We start from the raw sequence: 12,598 nt of genomic DNA, 5'->3' as shown, positions 1-12,598 counted from the left end.
GGTGAGGGCTCCCAAGGAGATGGGAGAGGAGGCTAAGGGAACCCTCCACAAGGGAGGGTGTTCGAAAAGGGTGAAGGGCTGATGGCTCGGCATGCAAGGGGTGACATAACTGGGCTCCTGAGCCCTATGGGGTGCCACAGAAAGAATGTAGTTGGTCAAGGGAGCCGTGGACTCAAAAAGGTTGAAAACCTCTGCTTTATGTAACCTCTCCACTGAGAATATTGGTATAAGATCTTGATTTTGATCATTAACATAGTTAAAAGAAAGGGGTCCACGTTTCTTGGAAGGTGTCTCTGTTCATTATGCCTTTGATTTACCTCCTACAGGGCCATCTCAAGCATGTCGGGGGCGCCCTGGCAGCGTGGTGCAGAGATCGCTCCGGCGCCCTCGCCCTGGTGGGTGGGCGCAGCGCACAGCATGGCTTCCGCGCAGCTTTGCCATGCAGCGCCCCCCTGCCGGCCCAGCGTCTTGGCACCCCGCACCACCCAGCCTACCCCTAGAGCCGGCCCTGCCCTCCTATGTCTGTTGAGATGCTCAGGCAACTTGCACTATCCGCTTCAAGCACTGTCACAACACTTTAAACAGTCATGGCTTCCCCCAAAGAATCCTGGGAGTTGTAGTTATCAATATGCACTCTTGTTCTTGCTTTCAGTCTGCAAACGATATGTAATGGATTACGCTCCCACCGTTCTGCAGTGCAATGCCTTTGCATTGAAATGAATGGGTTGGAGCAATGACAACAAAATTTACATCACTTATACAAAACTAATCACATCAATTGCCTAAGTTGCATCATTTCAGCACAGCCAATGCTGAGACGAGTGATGTGGTTTTGGCGCGGGGGAAGATGATCTGCAGCAGAACCGAGACATTGGGGCATGCATCAAAATCAGGGCAGGACAGAAAACGATGCCTCTCTAGGAACAGCTAACAAAGGGGGGTGGTACGTGTGTAAACATATAATAGATCCACCACTAAGGCATCAAGGACACATTACAAAATATCTCTCCCCCCACCCTCAAATTTAAAAAACACCACCCTTCTTGGAGGGACCCTTCTTTTGCGCCCAGCCTTTGCTGAATCCTCTCTCTTACACACCCCGCCCCCTGCCACCTCTCCCTTGGGAGAGCCTTGCTAACAGACACTGCTCATCTGTAGCAACCACAAGCAAGGCGAACAGGAACCCTGCCTGACAGCCCTGTTCCCTTATAAATCACTGAGGCCTGGAAGTCGCCACAATTCTAAATATTGATAGTGTCACGGGGGAGAGCTCAGGGCTTGAGAGAGAGCGCCCATTCACCAGGGGAGAGAGAGACGTCGCTGTTATTTCTGGCTTTGTCAACAGAGGTGATGTGTGGGTTGCCTGTGTGTGGGGACAGAGCTCCAAGGAGCCATTGGCCGTGTGTTTGAGAAGCAGCTGAGTGCCCAGGGGGATATTTGTTCTGGGGTCAGGGACCTGGAAAGAGCTTGGCTGTCAGACGAGCTTTGAAAGAACCAACCTGGGTGTAGGGAACTTGGCGGGAGGCTTGCTCCTCATCTCTTGACCCTGCTCAGGCAGGAAAGACGGGATTCTGGAGCTGCAGATCAGTCAAGGCAGCAGGAATCGGGATTCAGACTTTGTGCAGCCTCCAGAAAAGAGATCATCACCATCATTTTATCTGTATGCTGCCTTTCCACGGTTAAAACAGTGCTCAAGGCGGCTTGCAATATGAAAAGATTTACCGTACTTTTCCATGTATAAGACGATGTTTATTTGTTTTAACATCATGTTAAAAATTGGGGGTCGTCTTATACACGGATAGTGCATAAGGGGGACGTGGGATTGGTTGGTTCTGTGAGCCAGAGATTGTCAGCGGCTATTGAGCACATTATTGTTGGCTGCGGCAAGGGCTGGTGTTGATTGGCTATCGCTACGGCAATTGGGCGGGTGATTGGCGGCCTCTGCCAGCAATGGGACAGATGATAAGATGCTTTTGCAAAGCTTGCGAGTGACAGTATAGGTCAGGCAGGTGAGCGATTTTCGGCAATCCTCCCCAAAAGAAGCTCAACAACTTTGGGAAATTCCCCCCCCCCATTTTCTTTATTTGGAGTCCCCCAAAATAGGGAGCATCTTATACACAGGGGTGTGTTATACATGGAAAAATACAGTACATAGTTACAAACATAGCAAAGCAGTCATAAAAATAAATGAAACACATCAAAAACTGCATAACCAAACTGAACAATGTCCACATAAAAATAAAGATAAAAAAAATTATACCGTGGTACCTCGACTTACGAAGGCGATCCGTTCCGTGGCTCTCTTCGGAAGTCGAAAACTTCGTAAGTCGAAGCATCCATTTTTCACATGCGCAAAGCGCAATTTTGTACTTTGCACATGCACAGAACGCGTGTGCCACTTCTGCGCATGTGCAGAACTCACGCACAGCGAAAATACTTCCGGGTTAGCGGACTTCAGAAGTCGAAACCTTAAGAAGTCGAAGCATTCATAAGTTGAGGTGCCACTGTATTAATAACAGCAAAAACTCCTAACAAAACTTTCCCCAAAATACCCCAGTGCTTGCTGGGCAGCAGGAGCAGTTCTTATGAAGCCTGTCAGGCCCCACCCTGGGCCAGGTGGAGAGAGGCAGGAACAGGGCCCTCTGGCTCCCAGCAGGTCAGAGATGGCTGGTGGCAAGCCCTAGAGGCCCTCAGGCTTGAGGAACCCCATCCCTGCTTTCAGGGAGTTAGTCAAATTAAAATTGTGGCAGGCAGTGAATTCCATCCCGGGAGGCAGCCAGGCACCAAAGCTCAAAAGTACAGTTGCAAAGCGAAGGCCAGTGGGAGAAGATCCATCTGGCCCCCAGCAGACATACAAAAAAGAGGCGGGTGATGCCAAAGAGAGGTTGGCAGCCCTGTCCACCTGGAAGGTATTTCACATGCAGCGGAGCTCAAATCAGGCAGCGCCTTCACATACCCTCCAACATTTCTCCAATGAAACTAGGGGTGTCCCATTCCATAATGATCATTTTTCTATTTATACCCCACACAACTGACTGGGTTGCCCCAGCCTCTCTTGGCATCTTTCAACATATATAAAAACCATAATAAAACATTAAACATTTTTTTTAATTAAAAAAAATCTTCCCTATACAGGATTGCCTTCAGACAGCTCAGGGGTCGGATAACTCCATACCTTCCAGTGAAAATAGGGACATCCTACCATTCCCTCCAACATTTCTCCAATGAAAATAGGGACGTCCTAAGGAAAAGCGGGACGTTCCAGGATGAAATCAGAATTCAGGACAGCTTCTCTAAATCAGAGACGTCCCTGGAAAATAGGGACACTTGGATGCTCTGCTTTCAGCAGAAAATGCAAAATAAAGGAAGGAAGGCTTTCTTCATACACAACACATCATTAGCAAGGAATTCTTCACCAATGGATGTGGTGTTGGCCACCCACTTGGAAGACTTTACAAACAGATTAGATACATTCCTGGAAGAGAGCCTTATCCCATGGATATTAGCAATAGCCATGGCCTTGTTCTTCAGCATTCAGATCTTGTCAGACTACAACCCCCATCATCCCTGACCGTTGGTTAAGCTGGCTGGGGATGAGGGGACTTGCAGTCCAACAATGTCAGGAGGGTCAAAGGATCCGTATCCTGACTGTGGACTTGGAAGAAGAGGCACACTTCTGTATGCTTGTCAACATCCTCAGAGCCATTCTTTCCTAGTGGAAGCAAGCAGGATTTCAATCCAATTTTAGAGACTGGATTTCTGTGTGCCGTACAAGCCTCTAGACTGTGATTCAACCCATCATCTGGGGACATCTTAGGGAAGGCTGTCACGCAGTGGTAAAGGTTTTATATGTGAAAGGTCCCAGGTTCAGTCCTCAGCATCTCCAGGTAGGATCGGGAGAGATCACTGTCTAAAATCCTGGGAAATCACTGCCAGTCAGTGTAGACGGGACTGGCCTAGATTAAGGTTACCAGATTTTTTTCAATGAATCCGGGGACACTTTACAACTTCCTACTAAATGAATGGATTTTGTCAGGGGACTGATTTGTAAATCCAGGGACTGTCCCCCGGGTAACCTTAGGCTAGATGGATCCATATTTTGACTTATAAAATAGGCAACATTCCAGCCACACAAAAGTCAGAAGCTTCTACACACACACACCTTCATACTCTGTTCAGGTAAGGAGAGACGCCTTATCACAGTTCAAGGACATATTCCATCCAGCTAAAAAGCACTTGAGGAAGGTGGGATTGTAGATAGTCCCAAGGCATAGGAACGAACTCCAAGGGGTTGTGGGGGCTTCGGCCCCCTCAATAAAATATTTGCACCATGTCATGTGATCAATTACGCGGGGTGGGGCTTACCTGGGCCCCCACTATATTTTATTCAAGATGTCACCCATGTCCCAAGGACCAGGTAGATAGCTCTAGAAGACCACATTCAGCCTCTGGGTCTGAAGTTCCCCACACCTGTACTAAACTCTTTGGAATAAGCAGCAGAAAGCTGCTGTAAGTCAGTGTAGACAGTACTGAACTAGATGGGCCTGACTCAGGATAAACAGCTTCCTACGTTCCTATATAAGGCTATATAAGGTACAAATTCCCCTTCTATGATAGAGAATGTGCAAAATGCCCTTCTTCTCCACTTACCAGGGTGGGGCGGCTTTACAGGGGTACCTCGGGTTACAGACTCTTCAGGTTACAGACGCTTCAGGTTACAAATTCCGCTAACCCAGAAAAAGTACCTCGGGTTAAGAACTTTGCTTCAGGATGAGAACAGAAATCACGGCACAGCGGCGCAGCAGCAGCGGGAGGCCCCATTAGCTAAAGTGGTAAAGGTAAAGGTAAAGGGACCCCTGACCATTAGGTCCAGTCGTGACCGACTCTTGGGTTGTGCTCTCATCTCGCATTATTGGCCGAGGGAGCCAGCGTATAGCTTCCAGGTCATGTGGCCAGCATGACAAAGCCACTTCTGGTGAACCAGAGCAGCACACGGAAACGCCGTTTACCTTCCCACTGCAGCGGTTCCTATTTATCTAGTTGCATTTTGACGTGCTTTCGAACTGCTAGGTGGGCAGGAGCTGGGACCGAGCAATGGCAGCTCACCCCGTCACAGGGATTCGAACCACTGACCTTCTGATCAGCAAGCCCTAGGCTCAGTAGTTTAACCCACAGTGCCACCTGGGTCCCTGATAGCTAAAGTGGTACCTCAGGTTAATAACAGTTTCAGGTTGTATCATATGTGGTGGGAATGTAGAGAAGTTAAAAAAATTGGGAGATGATATACAATGAATTGAAAAAGATGTTTAAAATGACATTTGTTTTTAAAAAAACAACAAGAAGCATTTTTGTTAGGGATTTTAGGACAAGACCTGCCAAGGAAAATAAAGAACTTATTCATGTATGCTACAACAACGGCAAGAGTCTTGTTAGCACAAAGATGGAAGACTGAAGAAATCCCAACGAAAGAACAGTGGCAAGAAAAACTGTTGAGCTATGTAGAGTTGGCAAAGTTGACATACAAACTACGTGAGAAGGACAACCGTGGCTTCAAAGAAGAATGAGAACTTTTCACAGATTATTTAAAAAGATGACAAAATGATTTGGACTCCTTGGCAGGTTTTGAATAAACATCCACAATTTATTAGTAGAACATATGATACGGTGGCACTGTGGGTTAAACCACAGAGCCTACAGCTTGCCGATCAGAAGGTCGGCGGCTCGAATCCCCGCGACGGGGTGAGCTCCCGTTGCTCGGTCCCTGCTCCTGCCAACCTAGCCGTTCGAAAGCACATCAAAGTGCAAGTAGATAAATAGGTACCACTCCGGTGGGAAGGTAAACGGCGTTTCTGTGCGCTGCTCTGGTTCACCAGAAGCAGCTTGGTCATGCTGGCCACATGACCTGGAAGCTGTACGCCGGCTCCCTCGGCCAATAACTTGAGATGAGTGCCGCAACCCCAGAGTCGGTCACGACTGGACCTCATGTTCAGGGGTCCCTTTACCTTTTTATGATAGATAAGGTAATGATATGTACAATTTTATAACATGCAGAAAACAAGGGTGAGAGAGGGAGCGATGGGGTGGGGGGAAGGAAAAAAATTGTAATTGGTTATGTAATTTGTATTGTTTAAAAATTCTTTTTTTCAATAAAAATATAAGTTCTTAACCCGAGGTAGCAATGTATATCAGGAATCTGGCCAGGCTTCTTCCTGACCGAGCTTTCCATGATGACTCCCTCCTTCCTCTACCTCACCCCACTCAATGAGAAGGAGCAAGAGGGTTTGGGTGGGCGAGGCAGGAATCAGCTCTCCTGGCCCTGGTCCTGGGAGCGCACATGACAACTTCGGTGTTTTTTGTTTTGTTTTTTGGGATGCGAACCAGAAAATGATAATAAAATTTGAGTGGGAAAGTGTCGATGCAGACACAGAGTTGCTAATCAGAACAAGCCTTCCAGGAATGCTCAACAGCTAATTCAAACCAGGGACAGGGTAGCAGTCCGTGGAACATCTGCCTGCCCAGCAAGAAGAGCTGGAGAGTGAAAGAAGACATCTTTGCCAATCAAGCTGGGAGGAAGGTCTTACCATTCTCTTAATCTATGTGGGGTCTCCAATGTGGCACCCATAGGTGCCATCATGCCTGCCAGTACACCTATGGTGCCCTCAAAAATCCATGATGCATGAGAGATCATTTGTTTTTTTCCAGCTCAGTGTTGCACTGGCTTGGTGTCTTCTACATTGAACATGCCCAAGTGTCGTCGGATTCCAGAATTGGGCTTCCAGGACTGGGCACGAAAAGTGGGTTCTGCGAGCCCTTGTTGTGGCTAAGAGGCTTATAAGAGCATAAGAAAAGCCTCCTGGATCAGGCCAGTGGAGTGGCCCATCAAAGACCAGCATCCTGTTCTCACATTTGCCAACCATCTGCCTCAGTGAGAAACCCACAAGTAGGACCTGAATGCAACACCGTCTTCCCAACTTGTGGTTCCAGAAACTCGCATTTAGAGGCATACCAGCAAGAGTCATTGGGGTTAATAGCCATTGATAGCCTTAACCTCCGTGAATCTGTAGCTGGTTGGGGAGAGATTGAGAAGAGACAAAAAGAGGCCCATTGTTAACTTACGGAGTTCACAAGTTGGGATCTGATCGGGTCAGTTCTGGTCAGAATTTACCAAGCTCCAATTCCTCCATCACCCCTACAAACAGGGGTTGGAAGTTGTCAATTCTTGGTCTATCCCTCAACCCCAGATTGGGGGGGGGAGCCTTCAGATCTACTGGACTCCCATTAGCCCCAGCCAGCATTGCCAAAGGATTCCTGCACTGCAAGGGGTTGGACTAGATGACCGTTGTGGTGCCTTATAATTCTATGATTAAATGGAAGACACAGCTAAGATGCTCAGAGCAACTTCTGAATCTGCTTGCAGGTCTCACACAGGAATCTGGTTGGCCACTGTGAAAACAGGATGCTGGGTTAGATGGCCTGTGCCAACAGGTTCCTCTTATGTTTTTAATTCTTAAGACCCAACCCTGTCCTTGAAGGCAATTTTCTCCAAATACAATGCATGCTGTTTGTTATAGTCATGAATATATGCATTTGTGCACACACTTCCCCCAAATCTGGTTTGTTTTTTGTTTGTTTGTTTTGTTTTGTTTTGTGTTTTGTTTTGTTTTTTGTTTTTGGTAGACGTTTGGAAGAACTGCATTGCAAAATTCAGAGAAATGCAAACTTTCAGGGGTTGCTGTATTTCTGTATTGCTTCAGAAAATGTGAATTAAGTAGCTTTGCATAAAAATGCAAGCCGAACTAAACTGGTTCCCGGTTCACTTTTGTATCTCAGAGCTGGGATGTACCACAGTGAGTCTACAGAACAGTCAAGGGTTCAAGGATTAATGGATCCAAGGTGACTTTCCTTGGACATGACCTTGATGTCTGGGGCTGCATCTAAGCACTTTAGTTGGTCCTAGCAAACAGGGACCGCATGGTGAGCTTCCTGTCTCCCACCTCCCAGTGATCAACTCATGGTTTGCGACCATATCACAATGAGGCATTGTTGCTTTTCACCCCCTCCCAATGAAAGTCTCTGACATATGGGGGAAATTATTTCCATGGTGACTCCAGTTCATGTAAGGACTCATAGTAGATGGTATTATTCCATTCCAGGGATGGGGAGCCTGTATGGTCCTCCAGATACAGTTGGCCTCTGACTCCGATCAGCACCAGCCAGCATGGACAGTGGACAGGGGTGGTGGGAGTTGCAGTCTAGCAACATCTGGAAGGCCACCAGTTCTCCACGCCTGGTCTAAGGAGATGCTCCAAACTGCAGCCTTGCTGGCTCACCATGTGGGGCGGAGGTGCCCAGGGTTGAAGGCTCCACATCCTAGCCCTGGCACTTCCCCACAGTGGGCCAGTCTGACTGGCTCAAGTTCATCCTGTGAGCTTCATGGCTCAACAGGGGCTCCAACCAGTATCTCTCAGGACCACATCTAGCCACATCTGGCTCCTTCCCAGTCCAGAGGAGCAGAAATTCCAGTGAGTCGAGCTGGTCCTCAGCCAAAGTGACCTCTGCATCATGCCTGGCATGACGCGATCTTGCCAAGGCCTTGCTCTGGCTGGACTCAGCTTCTGGGACTGGAGGATGTTTGCCTGCCCTTCCTGTCCCCCGCCCTGAGTCCAGGCGGAGAGCAGCGATGCACACACTTGGCACACGACAGGGCCTGATGAGATGCACGGGCGCTGCAGATGGATGAGGCCGTGAGATCATCGGGGGCCCAGCCCATGCCGAGGCACAGCTCTTCCCAACAGCCTGCGTTATCTAGTGCTCGGCCTGAGATGACTCAGCCATGGGGCTGATGCAGTCTCCTCCGCCCCCCCCCCCAGCCCGCCGCCTTGGGAGACGTTCCACAGTGCTGTGAGCATGGAAAGATTTCCTGATCGCTTGCCCAAAAAAACCTCTGATGCTCTCAGTTTGGACCACCACTTCTCCTCGCATTCCCGGAGGCACCCTCTCAGTTGTCTATACCCCCCACATTCTTGCAGACAGATGTCAGAACCTCTTCCCCGGGGGAGTTTGGCCAAATCATGCTTTCTGGTGCCCACAGTGATGATTCTGCAGATTGCGTGCTTGTGTGTGGGAGAATTCCTGACAATGTTTGGGGGGGGGTTGTATTTGGTTTCCTGAGGATGGTTTGTGTGGCAATCCGTGGGGAAGCAGGGGATCATTATGGGGAAAGGGCGGAGAGGAAAGGAAGTGGCTGGTCAATAGAAGACTTATCCTACCCAAAATCCATCTAGCCTAGGGTCCTGTTTCCAAAATTGGTCAGCCAGAACCCTGTTGCAGGGAACTTCATGCCACAGGGGCCCAGTGTGGCCCTCTAGGCATCTGTTTGGTCCCCTTGAAACTTATCCCGTCCACAGAGCACAGCCACCACAGGCCTTGCTTCACAACTTCCTCAGTGTTTCTGCCTGGCTGGAATGTGTCCTTGAACTGAAGGTTCCTAAGACCCGCTCTAGAAGCATTATTGTTGTTATGAACAACAACAATAATAATAATAATAAAATTTGTATGCCACCCTCCATCCATAGATCTCAGGGTGGTTCACAACCAGGACAGGGACAACAGTCTCTTTAAATTTGTCTTTTCGTATATAAACATATTAGTGGGGTGGGGCAATTGATGGAAACAATAACAGGAAACAGAGATTTTGGGATGTTGGGGACTTTCTATAAGCTGATCTGATTTGTACCTGTGAGACTAATGCACAGATTGACAGTTGTCTCACCATCGTTTTGCACACTTCTCAAATGCTCCAATATAGCCCTCGTCTTTTAAAATTGTTTACATTTAAAATGCATGTTTCGAGGTGGGGCGAGCAAGCATTTGAGTACAGTAGGCATCAAAAATTTGTTCTTCTTTGGGGATTCCCCCCCCCTGTATTATTGGCACTGTATTATTTTAATAGCAGATTGATGCAGAAACAGGACAGAACTGAGTTATGGGTGGCCATGTACAAAAGCTTCCAGACCAGATTTGAGCCCTCTCAAGATGCAAGGGATTTTTCATGCAGCTATAGTGTTTCATTTTTTAACTTCTTTAACATATTTTTAAATTGTGTGGTTTTGATTGAATGCATTGTTTTTGTTTTTCTTAAGGGGAGTTTGCCTGGACCCCTCTAAATCAATTTGGTCTTTTGCTTGCGTAGATGGGCAGAGACTCGATCACAGGGACAGAGGACAGCATGTGGATGGCATTTGTTGCTTGTCTATCATTAATGTACATCTATGGCCCAGTGCCAGGGCTGGCTATAAATACTTATCAGGCAGGCAGCAATGGAAAGATCTGCAACAAAGGGGAAAACTCAAAGGACAAAGGGGCACGAAGCAACACTCCCATTTTCAAAAAACAGACAAGAGCCCTACTATGAGATGTTTGTGTCAGGCTGGAGAAATGACTCTCCGGCACAAATGAAAGCTTTGCAAAAATTGCTTCCCCTGTCGCCCCCCCCCCCCAATTCTCAGAAAAGATTGTTACTTATTTCCATTTGGTTCCCCATCTTTTAGGCTGGCCTTCAGCAACATTGGCATCCTTCAGATAATTTGGACTACAGTTCCCATCAGCCTCGGCCAGCATGGCTATTCTGGACTCCAATTCCCATCAGCCCCAGGCAGCACCTGTATTCATATGATCCTGTCTGTAATCAAAGCCTGTCAGTTTTGATGTCCCTCTATTTCTCATTTATCCAGTCCTAATATTCAGATATTTATGTAGCATTTCAGCGCAGATTTCTTCTAGTATGGGCATTTTTTTGCATGTGGTTTTGACCATTATACACATGCCTGCAAGTATTTTACCTAATATAGGTCTATTTTGTTTGTTTGTTTAGTCGTTTAGTCGTGTCCGACTCTTCGTGACCCCATGGACCATAGCACGCCAGGCACTCCTGTCTTGCACTGCCTCCCGTAGTTTGGTCAAACTCATGTTTGTAGCTTCGAGAACACTGTCCAACCATATTGTCCTCTGTCGTCCCCTTCTCCTAGTGCCCTCAATCTTTCCCAACATCAAGGTCTTTTCCAAGGATTCTTCTCTTCTCATGAGGTGGCCAAAGTCTATATAGGTCTATACTGTTTCCATTAAGGTATGCATTTTATGCTGATGTCACACTCATGTGTGCATATTTGCACACACTGCTTCCTTGAGGAAGTGCAACACAAAATTTGGAGACTGTGGTTCTGAGAAATGTGAATTAACCAGCTTCCCATTAAAATGCCAACAATCCATAGCTCACCTGCCATTCTCAATGCCCCCCTCCTGCCTTTCTGGCCCAAAGTCCTTCTGTTGCTGGAGCCACCATCTAGATCAGCTAAAAGAGAATTTGGCCTGTGACAGGAAATGAATTCAAATGGGGATGAAAGAATATTTTGGTCAAAAAAAAAAGAAAAGAAAAGATTGTGAGATACTCCTTCTGCTCTTTATTAAGCAACAAAGGGCGAAACCAACAGCAAATTGTGTGCAAAACCACCCAACGGCTGCCCTAAAACATCTTTATCCACTTAATCTGGGACTCAGGAAATTCTCCCCCAAGCCAGTTTTATTGGGCAGTCTGAAGTGAAGCTCGCCGACTCCCAATCACTAACAGATGCAACAATTTTGTATCACATTTTTCTTGATGAGTCTTGGCTTGGCCCTGTCCTTTCCCAAAGCTGCTCTGGTGAGACAGCGTGTGTGTCGTTTGAAGGCCTTCTGAGAAGCAAACCTCGAGTTACTTCTGGGAAGAGGGTGGCATTGGGAGGTGCAATCGAAGCTTCCAGGAAGCCTTGGGTGGCCGAGCATCCGATGACCTGTGTGCTCTTTGGATTAGAGGAGTTCTCACTCCTGCTTGTAGACAGACTTCTAACCCCTGATCATCTCCTCTCCCACACCAACACCCTGGCTGCATACTGCCCCATTCCACTGCATGTGATTGGGTATCATAAAACTCAATCCATCCCAAGCAGAGCACCACACAAATATTGGATGGGAAACTCCTGGCTTAGCAGCCAGACATGTGGAAAATACTTAGTAGACCACAAGCGTAAAAAGGTCAAAACATGATGCAACAGTGGGAAAAGCTAATGCAATTATAAGCTGCATCAACAGAGGTATAGTGTCCAGATCAAGGGAAGTAATAGAACCACTCTATTTCGGTTTGAGCAGACCCCACCTGAAGTGTGGTGTCCGGTTCTCGGCACCATGGTTTAAGAAGAATATTGACCAAGTGGAACATGTGCAGTGGGCGGCAACCAAGAGGATATACGGTAAGGAAACCAAGCCTTATGAAGAATGGTTGAAGGAGTTGGGTATATTTAGCCAAGAGAAGTTTGAGGTGATCTAATTGCCTTCTTCAGATAGCTGAAGGGTCGCCCATGGAAAATGAAGCAAGCTTGTTTCGCGCTGTTCCAGAGAATAGGACCCGTACCAATGGATTCAATTTGCAAGAAAGGAGATTCCGACTAAAGATTAGGAAGAACATTCTGATGGTATGAGCTGTTTGATAGTGGAACTGATTCCCTCAGAAGGTAGTAGGCTCTCCTTCACTGGAGATTTTTCCATAGAGGCTGGAAGCCATCTG

The sequence above is a fragment of the Zootoca vivipara genome, chromosome 6 (assembly GCF_965207765.1).
Source record: "Zootoca vivipara chromosome 6, rZooViv2.hap1.1, whole genome shotgun sequence".
Taxonomy (NCBI): domain Eukaryota; kingdom Metazoa; phylum Chordata; class Lepidosauria; order Squamata; family Lacertidae; genus Zootoca; species Zootoca vivipara.
This window is presented reverse-complemented; position numbering follows the sequence as displayed.